The 21,828-nt window shown below is 43.8% G+C and overlaps 1 pseudogene; it reads right to left on the bottom strand.

Moving 5' to 3' along the window:
* Positions 1 to 18,976: 18,976 nt before the first annotated feature.
* LOC124723853 lies at positions 18,977 to 19,094 on the bottom strand (annotated as a pseudogene).
* Between the last annotated feature and the right edge of the window lie 2,734 nt (positions 19,095 to 21,828).

Genomic DNA, 21,828 nt, shown 5'->3' with positions numbered 1-21,828 from the left:
AACCTCTGGCCGAGTTTACGTCCTAAGAGTGAAACTTCACGGGGTTTCGGTGATGATTTGGGCGGCCGTAACGTGGTGTTCCATGAGCCCTATGGTTACACTGCGAGGTCACATTACTGCCAAGGGTTATGTGACCATTTTGGCTGATCAGATCCGTCCCATCCTACATTGTTTGTTTCCCAATGGTAATGTTGTGTTCCAAGACGACAGGACGCCTGTTCACACAGCTTGTATCGTCCAGGACTGATTTTGTGATCACGAGGATGAATTGTCGCATCTGCCCTGTTCACCACAGTCACCAGGTCTCAATATTATTGAGACATTGTGGTCTACTTCGGAGAGAAGGGTGCGTAATCGCTATCCACCTCCACCATCGTTACCTGATCTTGGCGTTTCTTTTAGGAAGAATTATATAAGATACTGTTGAAAGTCAAACAGAAATAAAGAACCTGTATTTATCCATTCTGAGACGACTGGAAGCTGTTTTGACTGTCAGCGGCTTTGCTGCACCGTATTAGACATAGTAATAAGTTGTGACTTTGGTGTTTCCAATTTTTTCTCCACCCCCTGTATGTACACTACTGGCCATTAAAATTGCTACACCACGAAGATGACGTGCTACAGACGCGAAATTTAACCGACAGGAAGAAGATGCTGTGATATGCAAATGATTAGCTTTTCAGAGCATTCACACAAGGTTGGCGCCTGTGGCGACATCTACAACGTGCTGACATGAGGAAAGTTTCCAACCGATTCTTCATACACAAACAGGAATTGACCGGCGTTGCCTGGTGTAACGTTGTTGTGATGCCTTGTGTAAGGAGGACAAATGCTTACCATCACGTTTCCGGCTTTGATAAAGGTCGGATTGTAGCCTATCGCGATTGCGGTTTATCGTATCGCGACATTGCTGCTCGCGTTGGTCGAGATCCATTGACTGTTAGCAGAATATGGAATCGGTGGGTTCAGGAGGGTAATACGGAACGCCGTGCTGGATTGCAACGGCCTCGTATCACTAGCAGTCGAGATGACAGGCATCTTATCCGCATGGCTGTAACGGATCGTGCAGCCACGTCTCGATCCCTGAGTCAACAGATGGGGACGTTTGCAAGACGACAACCATCTGCACGAACAGTTCGACGACGTTTGCAGCAGCATGGACTATCAGCTCGGAGACCATGGCTGCGGTTACCCTTGACGCTGCATCACAGGCACGAGCGCCTGCGATGATGTACTCAACGACGAACCCGGGTGCACGAATGGCGAAACGTCATTTTTTCGAATGAATCCAGGTTCTGTTTACAGCATCATGATGGTCGCACATCGCTGTGAACGCACATTGGAAGCGTGTATTGGTCATCGCCATACTGGCGTATCACCCGGCGTGATGGTACGGGGGGCCACTGGTTACACGTCTCGGTCACCTCTTGTTCTCATTGACGGCAATTTGAATAGTAGACGTTACGTTTCAGATGTGTTACGACCCGTGGCTCTATCCTTCATCCGATCCTTGCGAAACCCTACATTTCAGCAGGATAATGCACGACCGCATGTTGCAGGTCCTGTACGGGCCTTTCTGGATATAGAAAATGTTCGACTGCTGCCTTGGTCAGCACATTCTCCAGATCTCTCACTAATTGAAAACGTGTGGTCAATGGTGGCCGAGCAACTGGCTTGTCACAATACGTCAGTCACTACTCATGATGAACTGTGGTATCGTGTTGAAGCTGCATGGGCAGCTGTACCTGTACACGCCATCCAAGCTCTGTTTGACTCAATGCCCAGTCGTATCAAGGCCGTTATTACGGCCAGAAATGGTTGTTCTGGGTACTGATTTCTGAGAATCTATGCACCCAAACTGCGTGAAAATGTAATCTCAAGGCAGTTCTAGTATAATATATTTGTCCAATGAATACCCGTTTATCAGCTACATTTCTTCTTGGTGTAGCAATTTTAATGGACAGTAGTGTAGTTGTCCTCACCGTTCGACCGCGCACTTCTCAGTCGCAAACTTGTGTTAATCCAACATTAACATTAAGGTCTTTGCGCTCGTGGAACATGCACTGGCTGAGCCCGTATCGTCGAACAGTTCCTTCTGTCTCCTTTTATCGGAGTACAGCAAAGGTCAGATTCCCCGTGTACCCACTGTGCTCTGTAACCTTGTACCTTACTGAGGCTGTAAAAAAAAAATTCGTTTCTCTGTCTATGTTGTAACACTGGGGAAGGACAAGACAAGTAAGACTGGATGGTCAGCTGTGAAGTTGGGGAATGGAGTGAGACGGACGTTGGGCGGCAGCCCGTGACCCCAGCTGTCCACAAATAGCAGCGCAAACAGCGCGGCGCTGCGTGCCTTGTCACGAGCCGGCCGCTCCAGCCCACGCTGCCGCTGTTGCCCTCCTGTTGCACCAGGAACGCTTCAAATACATGGCAGCAGTCACTGAGGCACAGAGGTTACTGCTGAGCACAATGTATTTTTACAATTTACAGGTATTTTCTTAAGCTAAAATACCACAGATGCAAGATGAAATCCCAACAGCAGCAATTGATGTAAATAACCAAATCGATTTTAATCGTATCTTCCAAATTTTATATTCTTTGAAGAAATTCATGCCACCACTATAAGTTTCTTTTAGTGAATAGTGGGTTATTAACTGGTTTCAGGAAGTACCATTTTAAAGTTGACGTAAAAGTGGTATTACTGAGACTAGTAGTCAGTAATTGTTCTCTAAACGCAGCTTACAGTAGAGATGGGGAAAAAGCGATGCCGGTATTTTAATTGTGAATAACAGATGTTTTTCGGTATTTGTTTGGCCTCGGTTAAAACAGGTGTGTATTTTTTACTAACAACCGAAAAAATCTGAATATCAATTAGCCATAGCAGCAGTACTAATTTTTTTTCTTTTTTAAATAAACCTTTTGCCGGCCAGGGTGGCCGAGAGGTTCTAGGTGCTACAGTCTGGAACCGCGCGACCGCTACGGTCGCAGGTTCGAATCCTGCCTCGGGCATGGATCCGTGTGATGTCCTTAGGTTAGTTAGGTTTAAGTAGTTCTAAGTTCTAGGGGACTGATGACCTCAGATGTTAAGTCCCATAGTGCTCAGAGCCATTTGAACCAAATAAACCTTTTCCTTAAATACGAATTCATCAACTTACATTGGTTCGAAATATTGCGTTGTTATAGAAAATGGGAAAATTGATCAGTGATACGTAAATAACAACACCAACAGAAACGAGAAACAGGAGCACGGCGTAGGAATTGGAACAATTTTGGTGAGGCAATAGTGTCCCTATTGCCGTGTGTCATGGCTTAAGGTACGCGTGTACGCGTAGCGTGCAAGACCTGCCCCCATAGGATCTAGACAGTAGTTTCTCGCTGACGTCGCCGGACATATGTTATATTGGAGAATGGCACCAACTCTCGTCTGGAAATGTTTTTACGAAGTGACATAGCAGTGAAGTAAATGCTTCATTTGCTTTAAAAGATTTAAGATTTGTCTGCAACTTCTATGAAAAAAAAAGAGGAACGAAATTACGGTAACAGTAATAAATTAAAAACTTAATAGCAATTCATTCACAGTATACAATTAAAATGGAAAATAGCTGATCTGCCTCCTGTATCTACATAATATGACTGTATCTGCTTGTGGACCTTGAAAACGAACAAATTAACACGAAAATTTACTTCTTCAGCCTCAGTTTTCATTCTGGAGCACTGACTATTCGTAATGAGTACGCAATGCTACGATGCCCCATTACAACATTATTTTCGAGCAGAGTTTCAAAAAATTGGAATCCATAGGAGAATACTGGTGATTTTTGTAGTACTCAACCGCCGGCCGGAGTGGCCGTGCGGTTCTAGGCGCTACAGTCTGGAACCGAGCGACCGCTACGTCGCAGGTTCGAATCCTGCATCGGGCATGTATGTGTGTGATGTCCTTAGGTTAGTTAGGTTTAATTAGTTCTAAGTTCTAGGCGACTGATGACCACAGAAGTTAAGTCGCATAGTGCTCAGAACCATTTGAATCATTTTGTAGTACTCAACCACTTATCAATTTTCGAGGAAAACAGCTAACGGTGGATGGACTAAGTTCTCTTATTTGCCTATTTAATTTAACATTTTCCTTATGTGTCTCGAAACTGAGTGACTCAAAATTTTTCAGTTTTTTTGGGGTTTTCTACGTTTATTACATGAAACAATAGGAATAAATAACCGTGAATCTGTCACTTCAGAAACCATTTATTTTGAGCGAATTTAACAATCGAGTTAAATTGGCTTGGAAAAAAATGTATATAACCGTGAACCGGATGTTTCAGCGATAACTGCCATCCCTAGCTTATAGCAGTAGCATGAATTTCTTCAAATGTATTAAAGCTGTGGTGCACGTTTTACGGAAAAATATTTTGTTGTGTTCCTACCGGTATCGATGTATTTCGCACTTACGCTTTCTCGTTTTTTATCTGACTTGACTTGCAATGCGTTTATTCAGTTTCTATTACTTATCGAATCTGTTGGAAATAGTCACTAGTTGGCGTGACTTGTTTACCCACCTACTTACAAGTATTCACACCGTACGTAAACAGTGTGCCTTGGTTGTGAAGTTGTACAAATAGACTCTGGCAAACAGCTCTTCAGCTCTACCGTTCCGCTGTGTGTGAAAGGATTCATTTCGTGTTTCTCTAAAGATGAACGGCTCAATTTCAGAATCAGAACAAACGCAGAGGAAGAGTGCAAATAATTATTAGATAATCTGAACCAGACTTGGAAAGATGAGCAGCCATTTCTTAGAATGTTAGTGCATCGATCTTTGAGCACATATCTTTACGAAATTATGCAAGACCAGGATCATATCTTCGTTCACCATCCACTCAAATCTACGTCCTTGGAGAGAAATGGGTCAGAGAAAGCCGTTGGTCTGTAAACCGAGTATGTTAGCGTAATGATTTAAATATTCAAGGAACCTCTTCGTTAACAGCAGCTACAGCCATTTTACTTCTGCGTGTCGTTGAAGATCTCTTCCAACCTTACATACCACGAACACTGTTTTATATCCATTATCACGTGGAACCCAGCAAGTTATTGTTTTATTGTACCTTCCATTAGTTTGTTTCAATGTGCACCCCGACATCGAATTGTCAGTTTCATAGCAGTTACTAAGACTTCATGAACTCCTGTGTTTTAACAATTCGTGTCGCTTTTCATTACTTCCTAAATACTTTTTTTTTTACTTTTGGATAGTTTTCACATTTAAGTTTCATGTCTCACTGACCTTGACCAGATACGGCAATACAAACAGGTTACACATTTCCAAATAACATTGGAAAACTATTTTTGAACATGGTACTGAGTTTCTTCGCCTACGGCCTTGCCGCAGTGGTAACACCTATTTCCATCAGGTCAGTCAAGCTCTGTCGGACTTGGTTAGCACTTGGGTGGGTGATCGTCCGGGTCTGCCGAGTGGTGTTGGCAACGAGGGTGCCCTCAGCCCTCGTGAGGCGAATTGAGGAGCTACTTGACTGAGAAGTAACGGCACCGGTCACGAAAACTGACAACGGCCGGGAGAGTGGTGTGCTGACCACATACTCCTTCATATCCGAATCCATTGACGCCTATCGTCTGAGGACGAGGTGGCGGTCGGTCGGTACCCTTGGGCCTTCTGAGACCTGATCGGACTTAGAGTTCATTCAGTTTCTACAATGACCTTTTACGACTTTTCATGGCAGAATGTCATTCGTCCGTTCCGTGGATATACTGAGATAAGGCCACTCCTGTTCCATCACTGAAGTGGGGCAAATTCGCTAAATAGCCAAGTAAAACCGGATAGCCGACTGAAAGCGCTCCATGAATGCTTCCCAGGGTATTACCTGTATATGCAGACACAATGCGTAGACAAGAAAGGCATGTTTATTTCAGAATAAGTCAGCGGAGATCTTAGATAGATCGTAGCGTGATTGAAGTGTATCACAAGTTCATCTACCCGGTAACCGAAATTTATTGCACAGCGATCCACTGCCAGGGACGTCCCTGTGTAGCGCACCCAGAAAGTACGCAACAACTGTTGGAGGCATAAGAAACTAACTGATAAGTTCAGCGGAACCCAAACTCGTACAGTGTGAATCAATCGTCAGCCGTCCTAGTGAACTAATGCAGGGGACATCCATCCCAGCGTAAGTACATCGGTCAGGGGCCGAAAGCACCGGCGACAGGCGATAACACTCCCGTCTGCGTCAGCAGTACGCCTCCCACAAACCGCTGAGCAGAAGAACGAACGCGTGTTGCCGCATACTGCGTCAGAAAATTTTGTGAAATGACGTTATACTCAGATTGTCATATATGGCCCTGGAATGAAAGTGAATTTGGTATGGGAACAGCTATAAAAGGGGTGGCGCTAAAATGATGTGGAGCTCCTTCTGCGCTTTACTCCGCTAGTTTAGGTAGTCAGTTAATGAATGCAAGTGGTTATGCAGTCGAGTCCTACAACAGCACTCTTTCCATGCTCCCTACGCTGTGACTACAGATTGAAATCGGATCTTCCATAAGTCAGCATCGTTGTGCTCCACTCCAAAACACTGCAATGTGATTCAGTACGAATCAGGTGGAATTGCGATAATGGCTTGCTCAGACATCGATCTGAGACCAACGGCATATACACTGAAACTTCGTGGCAGATTAAAACTGTGTGCCAGGCCGAGACTCGAACTCAGGACCTTCGCCTTTCGCGGGCAAATGCTCTACCATCGGAGCTACCCAAGCACGACTAACGACACGTCTTCACTGCTTTACTTCCGCCAGTATCTCTTCTCCTACCTTCCAAACGACATAGCAAATCACACTCCGCTGCAAAGTGAAAATCTCATTCTGGAAGCATATACACTGTCTGACAAACTTAAGCAGGCAGAAGACGTGGTCAGGTGTCAAGGTAGCTTCGTTCACGCACACAACACCGCTGGGTACGTAAACGATTACAGCTGCAATTTTCAGTGACAAGTAGAACGGCCACCGGTGTGCATTAGTGTTGTTCGCGTTTAGTGTTGTCAGAAAACCTGATAGAGTATTGAGGGACCAGCGCCAGATGTTGCATGATCACTGTGAAGGACACAGAGAACCAGCATACTCGTATGAAACAGCACCTGAAAAAGTTTGAGAGCGACCTCTCTGGGGATCTCCATTTGGCTGTTTGGTCGAATCACGCAATATCCAGATTCTTAGGGCACTTGGATGTGATAGTGACCCGATGTTGGACTGAAGAGTAAAGTGGTGGCAAGTATACCCGTCGTCAAGTTTCCAGTCGACAACGTCCGACCAGCGCAAAGGAGGATCTCAGTATTATGTACGAAGCACGTCGTATCCGCCTTACTTGTGCGCCTGCCATCCGAGAACAAGTAATAGACTTCCTGCAACCATCTGCGTCATCCCGCGCCATTGGTTGGAGACCAGCAGCAGCCAGACTTGGGAATTGTCGTCCCATACATAGACTGTCGTTAATTCCACAACATGAACACCTGCCGGCCGCTGTGGCCGAGCGGTTCTAGACACTTCAGTCCGAAACCATGCGGCTGCTACGGTCGCAGGTTCGAATCCTGTCTCGGGCATGGATGTGTGTGATGACCTCAGCTTAGTTAGGTTGAAGAACACTACTGGCCATTAAGATTGCTACACCAAGAAGAAATGCAGATGATAAACGGATATTCATTGGACAAATATATTATACTAGAACTGACATGTCATTACATTTTCACGCAATTTAGGTGCATAGATCCTGAGAAATCAGTACCCAGAACAACCAACTCTGGCCGTAATAACGGCCTTGATACGCCTGGGCATTTAGTCAAACAGAGCTTGGATGGCGTGTACAGGTACAGCTGCCCATGCAGCTACAACATGATACCACAGTTCATCAAGAGTAGTGACTGGCGTATTGTGACGAGCCAGTTGCTCGGCCACCATTGATCACAAGTTTTCAATTAGTGAGAGATCTGGAGGATGTGCTGACCAAGGCAACAGTCGAACATTTTCTGTATCCAGAAAGGCCCCTACAGGACCTGCAAAATACGGTCGTGCATGATCCTGCTGCAATGTATGGTTTCGCAGGAATCGGATGAATGATAGAACCACGGGTCGTAACACATCTGAAATGTAACGTCCACTGTTCAAAGTGCCGTCAATGCGAACAAGAGTGACCCAGACGTTTAACCAATGGCACCCCACACCATCACGGCGGGTGATACGCCAGTATGGCGATGAGCAATACACGCTTCCAATGTGCGTTCACCGCGATGTCGCCAAACACGGATGCGACCATCATGATGCTGTAAACAGAACCTGGATTCATCCGAAAAAATGACGTTTTGCCATTCGTGCACCCAGGTTCGTCGTTGAGTACACCATCGCAGGCGCTCGTGTCTGTGATGCAGCGTCAAGGGTAACCGCAGCTATGGTCTCAGAGCTGATAGTCGATGCTGCTGCAAACGTCGTCGAACTGTTCGTGCACATGGTTGTTGTCTTGCAAACGTCCCCATCTGTTGACTCAGGGATCGAGACGGGGCTGCACGATCCGTTACAGCCATGCGGATAAGATGCCTGTCATCTCGACTGCTAGTGATACGAGGCCGTTGGAATCCAGCACGGCGTTCCGTATTACCCTCCTGAACCCACCGATTCCATATTCTGCAAACAGTCATTGGATCTCGATCAATGCGAGCAGCAATGTCGCGATACGATAAACCGCAATCGCGATAGGCTACAATCCGACCTTTATCAAAGTCGGAAATGAGATGGTACGCAATTCCCCTCCTTACACGAGGCACCACAACAACGTTTCACCAGGCAACGCCGGTCAACTGCTCTTTTTGTGTACGAGAAATCGGTTGGAAACTTTCGTCATGTCAGCACGTTGTAGGTGTCGCCACCGGCGCCAACCTTGTGTGAATGCTCACAGCATCTTCTTCCTGTCGGTTAAATTTCGCGTCTGTAGCACGTCATCTTCGTGGTGCAGCAATTTTAATGGCCATTAGTGTAGTTACTCCTAAGTATTTGTATGACGTTACTGACTTCAGCTGTGATTCGTTAATCCTGGATGCGAAGTATGTCCACATCTGTTTCGTGAGATGCCCAACTTTCCATTGCACTTCATTAAGAGCTAGTTCGCAGCCTGATACTTTGGCGAGATCCAAATTGTTGTTGTCGTTCTGCTGGCGGTTTCAGTTCTGAGACTTGTTTGGAGCAGATTTGTAGGCTAATTTGTCAGGTGCAAGTCTCTTCATAACTACTGCAAGGTACATCCATTTGAACCTGTTTACTGCACTGTCTCCCTTGACAATTTTTACCATCCGCATTTTCCTCCATTACGCAAATGACGCTTCTATTATGACCCAGGCTGTGTCCTATAACCGATCGCTCCTTTTACTCAGGTTGTGCGTTAAACTTCTCTTTATCCCAATTCGCTTCAGTATTTCTCATTGGACGTTCGTTATACCCATCAACACTCCTGTATAGCACCATAGTTCAAAGGTTTCTATTCTCTCCTTGACTGAACTGTTTATCGTCCACGTTAAGTAAAAGGCGACACACCAGACAAATATCTTCAGAAAATACTTCCAGCTTTCAGCTTTATATTCCATATCAACAAAATTCACTTCTTCAGTACCGCTTTCCTTGCCAGTTTGGATTTTATATCTTCTCTACTTCGGCCCTCATCAGGTATTTTGCTGCCCGAATAACAAAACTGATCTACTACTTTTAGAGTCTCACTTCGTAATCTAATTCAGTCAATATCGCCTGGTTTAATTCGACTACATTCCATCACCCATGGGTTACTGTGTTGGTATACATTTCGTAACCTGTTTTAAAGACACAGTCCATTATGTTCAAATGCTCTTCCAAGCACATTTCGGTCTCTGACAGGATAACAATGTCATCAGCAAACCTCTAAGTTTTAATTTCATCTCCTTGAACTTCAGTTCCTTTCCAGAAAAAAAAGCTTTTCGGTATTCTTTCCAACTTGCTTATAGTACAGATCTAACTGGATATTACTATAGTTTTTATCACGCAGAATTTCCGTATAGACAACTGCACCATCTGCGAAAAGACTGAGATTGTAGCTTATACACTGAGGTGGCAAAAGTCATGTGATACCTCCTAATATCGTATCGGACCTTCTTTTGCCTGGCGTACTGCAGTAGCTGGACGTGCCGTGTACTCAACAAGTCGTTGTAAGACCCTGCAGAAATAGTGAGCCATGCTGCCACTAAAAGCTGTCCATAATTGCGAATGTTTTTCCTGTGCAGGAAGTTGTGCACGAATAGACCTCTCCATTATGTCCCATAAATATTCCATGGGGCTCATGTCGGGCGATCTGGGTGGCCAAATTATTTGCTCGAACTGTCCAGAATGTTCTTCAAACCAATCGCGAAAAATTGTGACCCGATGACATGAATCATTGTTTGGCAACATAAAGTCCATGAATGGCTGCAAATGGTCACCAAGTAGCCGAGCATAACCATTTACAACAAATTATCGGTTCAGCTGGACCAGAGAACTCAGTCCATTCCATGTAAACACAGCCCACACAATTATGGGGCCACCACCAACTTGCCAGCCGTTGTGGCCGAGCGGTTCTAGGCGCTTCAGTCCGGATCCGCGCTGCTGCTACGGTCGCAGGTTCGAATTCTGCCTCGGGCATGGATGTGTGTCATGTTCGTAGGTTAGTTACGTTTAAATTGTTCTACGTCTAGGAGATTGATAACCTCAGATGTTAAGTCCCATAGTGCTTATAGCCAGTTGAACCATTTTGAACCACCAACTTGCACATTGCTTTGTTGACAGCATGGGACCATGACTTCGTGGGTTCTGCGCCACACACGAACCCTACCATCAGCTCTTACTAACTGACATCGAGACTCATCTGGCCAGGCCTCGGTTTTCCAGTCGTCTAGGGTCTAACCGATATGATAAGGAGAGCAGGAGAGGCGCTGGAGGGGATGTCGTGCTTTTAGCAAGGACATCGAGTCGGTCGCCTGCTGTCATAAGCCTACAAAGCCATATTTCTCATCAGTGTTCTAACAGATACATTCGACGTTCGCCTCACATTGATTTCTGCGGTTATCTGACGCAGTGTTGTTTGTCTGTCAATACTGACAATACTACGCACAACCACTGTTCTCGGTCGTTAAGTGAAAGCCGTCGGCTACCGCGTTGTCCACAGTGAGAGGAAATGACTGAAATTTGGTATTCTCGGCACACTCATGGCACTGTAGATCTCGGAATATTGACTTCTCTAACGATTTTCAAAACAGAATGTCCTGTGCGTCTATCTCAACTACCATTCCGCTTTCAAAGTCTGTTAATTCTCTACGTGCGGCCATAATCACGACGGGAACCTTTTCAGATGACTACTGAGTACAAACGTCAGCTCCGCCAATGCACTACCCTTTTATACGAGGGTGAGTCAGATGAAAACCTTAAATATTTTTTTAAATATTATTTATTGTGCAGAAGTGGTACAAAGCTGTATCACTTTTCAACATAATCTCCCGCACGCTCAATGCAAATCCTCCAAGTGCATAAATCCCTTTATAAAAAAATTCTTTTGGTAGCCCGCGTAACCACTCATGCACCGCGTGGCGTACTTCTTCATCAGAACGAAACTTCTTTCCTCCCATTGCGTCAATCAGTGTCACTCGGCGGTTTTCCTTCACTATGGCTTCAACTGCTGAAATGTTCTGCAGAATCACAACTCGTTGTGCCTGACCTGGACGAGGAGCATTTTCCACTGAAGTCACACCATTTGCGAACTTCCTACTCCATTCCTACACTTGCTGCTGCGACAAACATGCATCACCGTACTGAACCTTCACTATGCAAAAAACCGAATAACAGAACGCTGTTCTTCCTTGGTGTAAATCGCAAGTGGGGCGGCCATCTTTATACTGATACTGCGATGGTATGTGTGCATCTGCACTATGCTGCCACTTACAGGTCATTCTGCACGCTGTTTGTAGCACACTTACCAAATTACAGGATAACGGGGCGAAATTTCGATTTGTTATTAGACATTTAAGGTATTCATTTGACTCAAATGGTTCAGTGGCTCTGAGCACTATGGGACTTAACTTCTGAGGTCATCAGTCCCCTAGAACTTAGAACTACTGAAACCTAACTAATCTAAGGACATCACGCACATCCATGCCCGAGGCAGGATTCGAACCTGCGACCGGAGTGGTCGCGCGGTTTCAGATTGTAGCGCCTAGAACCGCTCGGCCACTTCGGCCGGCCATTTGACTCAACCTCGTAACTGGTTTACGCTATACTGCTGCCGCCTGTATATGTGCATATCGCTATCCCACGACTTTTGTCACATCAGTATACTATCCGCTGTGTCATTAAAGTGTAACATGGACAGTAATTGTGTTATTATGGATCTCTGGATCACACCAAATAGGAATCCAGTATCAGCAGGCGGGTATCCATTCAGGATATCGTTGTATGTTACAGCCGCCTGAAACTCCATGCCCAGGCCCCTCAGCGTACTAACGTTTGAAAGGAAAGACGCCATGTGTGGAGGGGACTTGGGTTGCAGCTAGGAGCCAGGCCGGCGTTGGCACGTAGAGACGGCGGGCGATAGGGCGTGCTCACCGTCAGCACGTGAAGACAGCTTCCGCTCCGCCGCTTATCGCCCTGCCGAGAAACACTCGGCGAAAAACGTGGCCTGCTTACTTTCAGCCGCTCGTCAACACCACCATTCACTAGTCGTACAAATTAAATTCTTCCTCTCTCCTTTGCTTCCATGGGCGTGTGCATCTATCAAAATGGTTCAAATGGCTCTGAGCACTATGGGACTTAAATGCTGAGGTCATCAGTCCCCTAGAACTTAAAATTACTTAAACCATCACACACATCCATGTCCGAGGCAGGATTAGAACCTGCGACCGTAGCGGTCGCGCGGTTCCAGACTGTAGCGCCTAGAACCGCTCGGTCACTCCGGCCGGCTGTGCATCTATCGTCTGCTGTTGAACAGATTTTTTTTTTTTTTTCATTCAGTGTTATCAGAATACAGGCTGGAAGTATGTTCCTCACTTCCTGTGAATGAAAAGTGTTTAATTTCAAGTCAGTGCACAGCTGGACAGAAAATACCGTCCCCAGGTGCAGGAAGAACTCCGCTTGCCTCTATGCTCTCCGGGGATATAGTACTATGTGTTAAAAGAATGTAAAACGTACACTAGTTCTGCCCAAGCTCCACTACTGCGATGTAATCCAATACAATACGAATTACGAAAATTGTAGACGATTACATCTAACGGTAAATGCCTGCCTGCGTTTGCAACAGCCACCTACATCTACATCTGCATGACTACTCAGCAATTCATACTTCAGTCCTGGCAGAGAGTTCATCGAACCACTTTCACTCCATTTCTCTACTGATCCACACTCTGACTATGTCAGTGTCACATCACCCAGTTCGGATGATTGCTACCAGACAAGTTACTTAACTACCACACGCTATGTGTACTTCATCGGCCCCTCTATGTGCCTGCACCCCAACACCTCACTCAGAGATCAGGTACCTCTCATCTTATCATAATCGCAACTTATCTAGTGTTGTAGCGGTAGCCATTCACAAAACACAAACATTTGCAAACTCCTTTTCTGTTAGTGCTGTTCACCTCTGGAACAAGCTACCCTGCGCCCTGCACACATTTCGGTGCCGTGTTGCATTTAAGAAAAAAATTGAAGCACTTCATTTTGTCTGCGTCATAACGTTTGCCTAAATATTAACACATGTGACCCGCTTTCTGTCTGTCAAACAGTAAAGCACATGTCTTCATTTTCTCAGACAGCTATGCTTCAATCTCTTTTCGTTTCCCAGTTAGCGATACCCACTTTCTCTCCTCTTTCTTCATTACTTGCTTTTCTGTCACGTTCCGCTCTCTTTTACTCTTTCAGCTGTTCTGTCACGTCCATCGCTGTCAGTGCCCTTCTAAATCTGCCTTTGTTACTCTACATTTCAGGAACTGAAAGAAACTCTCCATTTGTAACAGTAGTTATTACTGCTTTCGGCTATTAATGTTATATTAAATGTAACAACAAGTTTACAGTTACCAGTCACCGTTTTATTTATTTCCACGACGCGTTTCAACGGTTTAAACCTCTATCATCGGGTGGATTTACATTAGTTAGTATGACATTTGTGTGTGTGTTGTGTTGCGATTTTTTGGAGGAACTTGTGGCACTGCCTAGTGTTCTGAAATAGTGTCTTGTTTCTCCACTAGGCAGTGCCACAAGTTCCTCCAAAAATCGTAACACAACACACACACAAATGTCATACTAACTAACGTAAATCCACCTGATGATGGAGGTTTAAACCTTTGAAACGCGTCGTGGAAATAAATAAAACGGTGATTGGTAACAGTAAACTTGTTGTTTCATTTAATGTCAATAACAGTCACGGTAAAGCCTAACCTAAAACGTTCGCATTTAAAATTAATGTTATAATTACTTCTAAGTATTGTATTCCATATTAAATATACGTCTTTTCCTAGCATGTGCGCATAATGTAAAACGAGTACCACTCCTGGTTAGATGTAAGAAAGGGCCTGATGGTCCTCATCATGCTACGATAAACAAATAAGGAAATTCTTTAAAAAAACTAAAAATTTAGGGAAATCCTGGGCGAAATGGCATAGTAGCTAAGTTATTTGACCCATAACCACACGGAACTATTTTAAGATTACCATCTCGATATCCTTATTTTGTTACTCCAAGGCTTCTCTCACTCTGGATGGTTCCATAGACAAGGCCAGCGCAGATTTTCTTCAGAACCCTCCTACAGTTGTAACTTTTCCACTGTCGTCGACTCGATGTTAAACTCATACATTCTTTCCTTCATTTCTACAGTATGTTTCTAAATATGAGACAGCACCCTACAAGTGGAAAAGAAGGCCATGACAAATTGGAAGTCCTAATTAACGAGGGCTTAAATTGTCTTAGTTCGCGTTTTATCGTCCGTCTTCGATCTCTGGCGTGAGCAAGATTTAGAAAAGCGTGCCTGACAGTCACATTTTCTTCCCATGTCTGCTGACTGTTTACATACTCCATTACCGGATTTCCATTATCATACCGTCAGACACAGTGTACAATTTTCTGCACTGTTCTGACTTCCATGAGTGAGTCAAGGCCAGCTGCTTCATCTGGCTGGAGTTCGTGACTTATACCTGCAGCCACTCGTTGACTTGAGATGAGACATTATGCCCTCCTTGATAAACAAGAGATACACTGCAACTGACTGCTATGTCATATGTCTTATTTCCTAGCCCTCAACATGCTTGACATTGTGACAGATTCCGGAAAGACCGTGTATTTTGGCTTTCTGCTCATTGCCAGCCGAACTTTGTGCACTTACGAAGTATTTCAATAGTGAAAAAGGTTTCTTCAAACGGACTTTATTTTTCAAGAATCTCTACAGATAAACTGATTTAAGTCTAGAAAAGGTGCAACTTCGCAGCTATTGAGCACTTAGATCTTTATTCGGAAGTATTTCCTCGAAGATGTTTCTGGACATTTGACTAAAAAGAGTGCGGGATTCTGTAAACGACTACTGTGTGTGAGCATTCACATCTCAGGTGATCGATTTCAGCTCTTCTGTAATTTTGAGAAACTCAAAACCATTAGAATTATAGCTCGGAAACGAAGTCATGTTAGATCCATGCTCAATTACATTTCCCCTTCGTTTTCGCATATCCTATTTGCTGGTGACGTTCACGTATTAAGAACCAAGCTGCGCAACTCCTAATTTCTGTCGAAATTCTGCCTTTGCTACATTGTACGCAGTATCAACTATAAAAAAACCTGGTCCGATGTTTTTATGACTAAAGGTCACAGGCTACTTTAGTTCTGCCATGTGCTTCGTCACATTACCTGCTGTGTGCTATATATACTCCAGTATTACTGTTCTATTTAACATGTTGGTTTGGGGCGTAATGTTTGCTAACAGTTGTGATTTGCCACGCATCTCACAAATAATATTATATTATTCCTGAAGATTGCCCGTTTCTGATCGAAACTACTTCTTTTTTTCGTAAAGCGACAATACAGCAGTGTGCAAACCATTATTTTCAGCCGGCCGAAGTGGCCGAACGGTTCTAGGCGCAAGTCGAAACAAGGCCCCGGGAGTAGACAATATTCCATTAGAACTACTGACAGCCTTGGGAGAGCCAGGCCTAACAAAACTCTACCATCTGGTGAGCAAGGTGTATGAGACTGGCGGAATTCCCTCACGGTTCTAGGCGCTACAGTCTGGAACCGCGCGACCGCTACGGTCGCAGGTTCGAATCCTGCCTCGGGCATGGATGTGTGTGATGTCCTTAGGTTAGTTAGGTTTAAGTAGTTCTAAGTTCTAGGGAACTGATGATCTCAAAAGTTAAGTCCCATAGAGCACAGAGCCATTTGAACCATTATTTTCAAACAAAAAATTGTAATGGAAAGTCATGGTACGTTCTTCTTTCGTTGTAAAATGCGAAAATGCTTTACAGGTAGAGTCTACTTTTATGAGATTTCCTCTAGAAATGTGAAGATGGTTTATCTCTGGTCCTGAGAGAGATAACGGTGTATGAGAATACTCAACACCAAAACATTTGCTGTCCGAAGAGAAAACATTACTCATCATCATCTGCACTTCAGTTGAAAAACTAAACAACACAGACTCCCTTACAAACCATCATGTCCACAGAAGTTTCACTCTACTATGTGTTCCGGGTTTGTAAATCGTGGCTAATTCATAAGAAGCGGTCTTGATGCATTCCTTCTATTCGGCTACGTTCTTTACTTATATTTTACGACTGAAAACGTAGCTGTGATTGTCTTATATTTGCGTTACTGAAGTTTCACAACTGTAAAAAATTTCATGTGCTATAATTCTTTTTCTATCATTCGTTAAATACCAAAGTGTTCCATCTACATCTACATTTACATGGATACTCTGTAAATCACATTTAAGTGCCTGGCAGAGGGTTCATCGAACCACCTTCACAATTCTCTATTATTCCAACCTCGTATAGTGCGCGGAAAGAATGAACTCCTGTATCTTTCCGTACGAATTCTGATTTCCTTTATTTTATCGTGGTGATCGTTCCTCCCTATGTAGGTCGGTGTCAACAAAATATTTTCGCATTCGGAGGAGAAAGTTGGTGATTGGAATTTCGTGAGAAGATTCCGTCGCAACGAAAAACGCCTTTCTTTTAATGATTTCCAGCCCAAATCCTGTATCATTTCTGTGACACTCTCTTCCATATTTCGCGATAATACAAAACGTGCTGCCTTTCTTTGAACTTTTTCGATGCACTCCGTCAGTCCTATCTGGTAAGGATCCCAAACCGCGCAGAATTATTCTAAAACAGGACGGACAAGCGTAGTGTAGGCAGTCTCCTTAGTATGTCTATTACATTTTCTAAGTGTTGTGCCAATAAAACGCAGCCTTTGGTTAGCCTTTCCCACAACATTTTCTATGTGTTCTTTTCAATTTAAGTTGTTCGTAATTGTAATACCTAGGTATTTATTTGAATTTACGGTTTTTAGGTTAGACTGATTTATCACGTAACCGAAGTTTAACGAATTCCTTTTAGCACTCATGTGGATGACCTCACACTTTTCGTTATTTAGGGTAAACTGCCACTTTTCGCACCATTCAGATATTTTTTTCTAAATCGTTTTGCAGTTTGTTTTGATCTTTTGATGACGTTTCTTTTTCTTGTACAGTGTCTCTGGCCGCTCCGTCGTCTCGTGAAACTTCATTTTCGTTTTATTTCTAGGGAAACACTCATTCACTTACAGCAGTATTATGCCTGAGGACGAAAATACTCCCAAAGAAGTAGATTGTTGTTTACATTTTAATCTTTAATCCGCGGACGATAATAACGTGCGCGACAGTGGGTTCGTTTTATGGCGCCACGCATTAAAACTGCTTCCCATTTCATTCATGAGCGGAGCGTGTGACGAATATTTTGCTTATATGCGTTGAATTTACGGCCCTTACAGGAACAGTATACTGTGTGTTGAGAATGTTTGCCGGTTTCGTCGCGAAAACCGGTTCTTAATTTTTTTATAAGTGTATTATAGCGAGATATTTGACGTGTATCTTCGAGTTTCTGTCAGAAACTCTTTCTTGGCATATCCGTTAGATTCTTTCCCGAAGGAAACAGCCATGTGGCTAATCGCGCTCTGTTTCGTACATTCTAGATTCCTCCTGTAAGTCTTACTTTATATAGGGTATTTAACTAGGGGCGAGTAGAGCACAGTGAAACAAGCAAATAATCCTAATAAACATATGCACAAATGCTGTCATGCAAATGTTACAGTACACTTAATCTCTAAGGCTACGATTAATTAGAAACACCACAAGTGAGGCGTAAATTGCAAATTGATAAACTGCCCTCGTTTGATTTTATCATCAGTTCGGATAACTAAGTAAAGGTAAAAAGCGATTCGACAGCAAGTGTGCCGGCCTGTGAAGGAGCGGTTGTAGGCGCCACAGTCTGGAACCGCGAGACTGCTTCGGTCGCAGGTTCGAATCCTGCCTCGGGCATGGGTGTGTGTGATGTCCTTAGGTTGGTTAGGTTTAAGTAGTTCTAAGTTCTAAGGGATTGATGACCTCAGAAGTTAAGTCCCATAGTGCTCAGAGCCATTTCGACAGCAATTGGCTCGCAAATACGATTGCCTCCCAGATTCCGTGACCTGAACCCGTAGAGTTTTTTATATGAGAATATTTATAAAAAAAAAAAACTCCGCCAATACAGATCATAATGGCCCAACGGCACCGACCGGCCGCCGCCTCATCCTCAGACCACAGGCATCACTGGATGCGGATATGGAGGGGCATGTGGTCAGCACACAGCTCTCCCGGCCGCAAGTTAGTTTACGAGACAGGAGCCGCTACTTCTCAGTCAAGTAGCTCCTCAGTTGGCCTCACACGGGCTGAGTGCAGCCCGCTTGCCAACAGTGCTGGGCAGACCAGACGGTCACCCATCCAAGTGCCAGCCCAGCCCGACAGCGCTTAATTTCGGTGATCTGACGGGAACCGGTGTTACCACTGCGGCACGTCCGTTGGCACAATATGTATAAGCTTTGGTGAAGTCCATCTCTGTTGGTAGTGTCGATGAACTCCGGAAACGCATTGTGGATGGTTTTCAGCGCACTCGAAACAATCCTGGGGTTTTTGAACGTGTACGAACATCGATGAGCACACGTATTGAAGTCTGCATTCACATGAACGGTGGCTGTGTGGAACACGTGTAGTAATGTGCTTATCCTCAAGCGCATATTTGCAGATAGGATCCTTTGGGACACTCTTATGTGTTCATGTACTCACTCGTAATACGTCGTATCGGGTAAACCGTTGGTTTCCGGACCTATGTTTATTTATATTATTTGCTTGTTTCAATGTCCTCTACACGTCCCTTGTCAAACATTCTGCATAGATCTCAAACTCGTGAGTAATAATTCAACGGACAGTACAAGGGGTTTCCTTAAAGTTTATCATTCCTTATTTTCTGCAGTTATGTATCTCCTAACGCTATTCAGAACAGACAAAGAGTTGTAGGAGGGACTGCTGGATTATGGAGCCTGATATAGGTGTTGATTGAAAGAATGCTAATTTAATTACATTTAGTCACGTTTTGCCACATTTGATTTATTCTCTTCTTTATCGTTTCCACAAATTTATGTAACTCCACCAAATCGTTATTTAGGTAGGTTTCCCTTATTTGTTAAGTATTTGGTTTTCTAAAAAGATATTTGAAATCCAATTTTGTCTGAATCTATTCTCAGGAAATATCCGTGTTTAACTGGAATCACTAAATTTATTAAAAAATACAACGCTCATCAGAGAGTACCACACGGTTCACACCTAGGCTCATCAAATTTGACCCAATTATGGATATACGACATAGTCTCTTTTCACGAAATGTTCATAAATTTATCATCAATATTCCCAACGTCGACGAAATCCCATTGTCCACATCAACGAGAATGAAGGAATTCGAAGGCAGATGTCAGGTGATTAGCTTACACATATCATGTAGACCAGTTTTTTCCAACTTTTTAAATTTTTTTATTTGCCTTAAGGCAAAGACCACTTCACCACATACCATTATTGCACATTATGGTACAAGCAGGATATTAAACTGATTTCATTACAAACACGAAACACAGGTAAACGACGTACGGAGTCAAGAAAGTACATTAGTCTGACTGCACCATTACAATAAAGGCACGAAATTTTTACCATAAAATCTAATTATACAGTATGATTCAACTGCCTCTACCAAACGGTTTTATGCAACCCGCAACGCCAGCAAAAACCACTCCCGAAATTTTCTTATTCTTTCGTTCGCTATGTGCAAACTATTAGTTCAAATGGCTCTGAGCACTATGGGACTTAACATCTGAGATCGTCAGTACCGTAGAACTTAGAACTACTTAAACCTATTAGCTCACTGGACTCGCATTCGGGAGGACGACGGTTCAATCCCACGTCCGGCCATCCTGATTTAGGTTTTCCGTGATTTCCCTAAATCGCTCCAGGCAAATGCCGGGATGGTTCCTCTGAAAGGGCACGACGGCTTCCTTCCCCGTCCTTCGCTAATCCGATGATACCGATGACCTCGCTGTTTGGTATCTTCCCCCAAACAACCCAACCCAACCCAACTTAAACCTAACTAACCTAAGGACATCACACACATCCATGCCCGAGGCAGGATTCGAACCTGCGTTCGCAGTGGTCGCGCGGTTCCAGACTAAAGCGCCTACAACCACTCGGCCACACCGGCCGGCCAACTATTAGTCCAACAGAAAAAATGAACACGATCTTTTTGAAGGAAATCTAATGTAGTTAAAATTTTGTACAGGGATACATTTTTGCTAAAGGTCAAGGTTTTCGAATTACTCAAGAAAAACCCTTTTGAAGGTCGCTTTTGTTCGTTTATCTTGAATAATTCGAAAACTGCGGCCTCTACTGGGATAGTACAACATTTTACTACATTAAATTTCGTTTTGATTCTCTTCATTTTCTCTGTAGATCTAATAGTTTGCGCACAGCTAACGAGAGAATACGAAAATCTTACACGTGTATTTGAAGGCGTTGCGGATTGCATAAAACCAATAGGTAGGGGCATCTGAATCACACTGTATTGAAATATTAAAGATATCCTCAAACTTTTAAGTTCCCTTTCACAAAGACGAATGAAACGGCAGTTACAATTGGCGGCGAACCTATTCATGAACCTAAAAGCTACCATGTTATAAGAGTCGAAGGACATGAAAGGGAAGCAGTGGTTGGGAAGGGAGTGAGACAGGTTTGTAGCCTCTCCCCGATGTTATTCAATCCGTATATTGAGCAAGCAGTGAAGGAAACAAAAGAGAAATTGGGAGTAGGTATTAAAATCCATGGAGAAGAAAGAAAAACTTTGAGGTTCGCCGATGACATTGTAATTGTGTCAGACAGAGCAAAGGACTTGGAAGAGCAGTTGAACGGAATGGATAGTGTCTTGAAAGGAGGATATAAGATGAACATCAACAAAAGCAAAACGAGGATAATGGAATGTAGTCGAGTTAATTCGGGTGATGGTGAGGGAATTAGGTTACGAAATGAGACACTTAAAGTAGTAAAGGCGTTTTGCTATTTGGGGAGCAAAATAACTGATGATGGTCGAAGTAAAGAGGATACTACGGTCGCAGGTTCGAATCCTCCCTCGGGCATGGATGTGTGTGATGTCCTTAGGTTAGTTAGGTTTAAGTAGTTCTAAGGTCTAGGAGGATATAAAATATACACTGGCAATGGGAAGG

The sequence above is a fragment of the Schistocerca piceifrons genome, chromosome X (genome assembly GCF_021461385.2).
Source record: "Schistocerca piceifrons isolate TAMUIC-IGC-003096 chromosome X, iqSchPice1.1, whole genome shotgun sequence".
In the NCBI taxonomy this organism is placed as follows: Eukaryota; Metazoa; Arthropoda; class Insecta; order Orthoptera; family Acrididae; genus Schistocerca; species Schistocerca piceifrons.
Note: the sequence above shows the minus strand (reverse complement) of the source record. Positions and strands in the feature narration are given on the sequence as shown.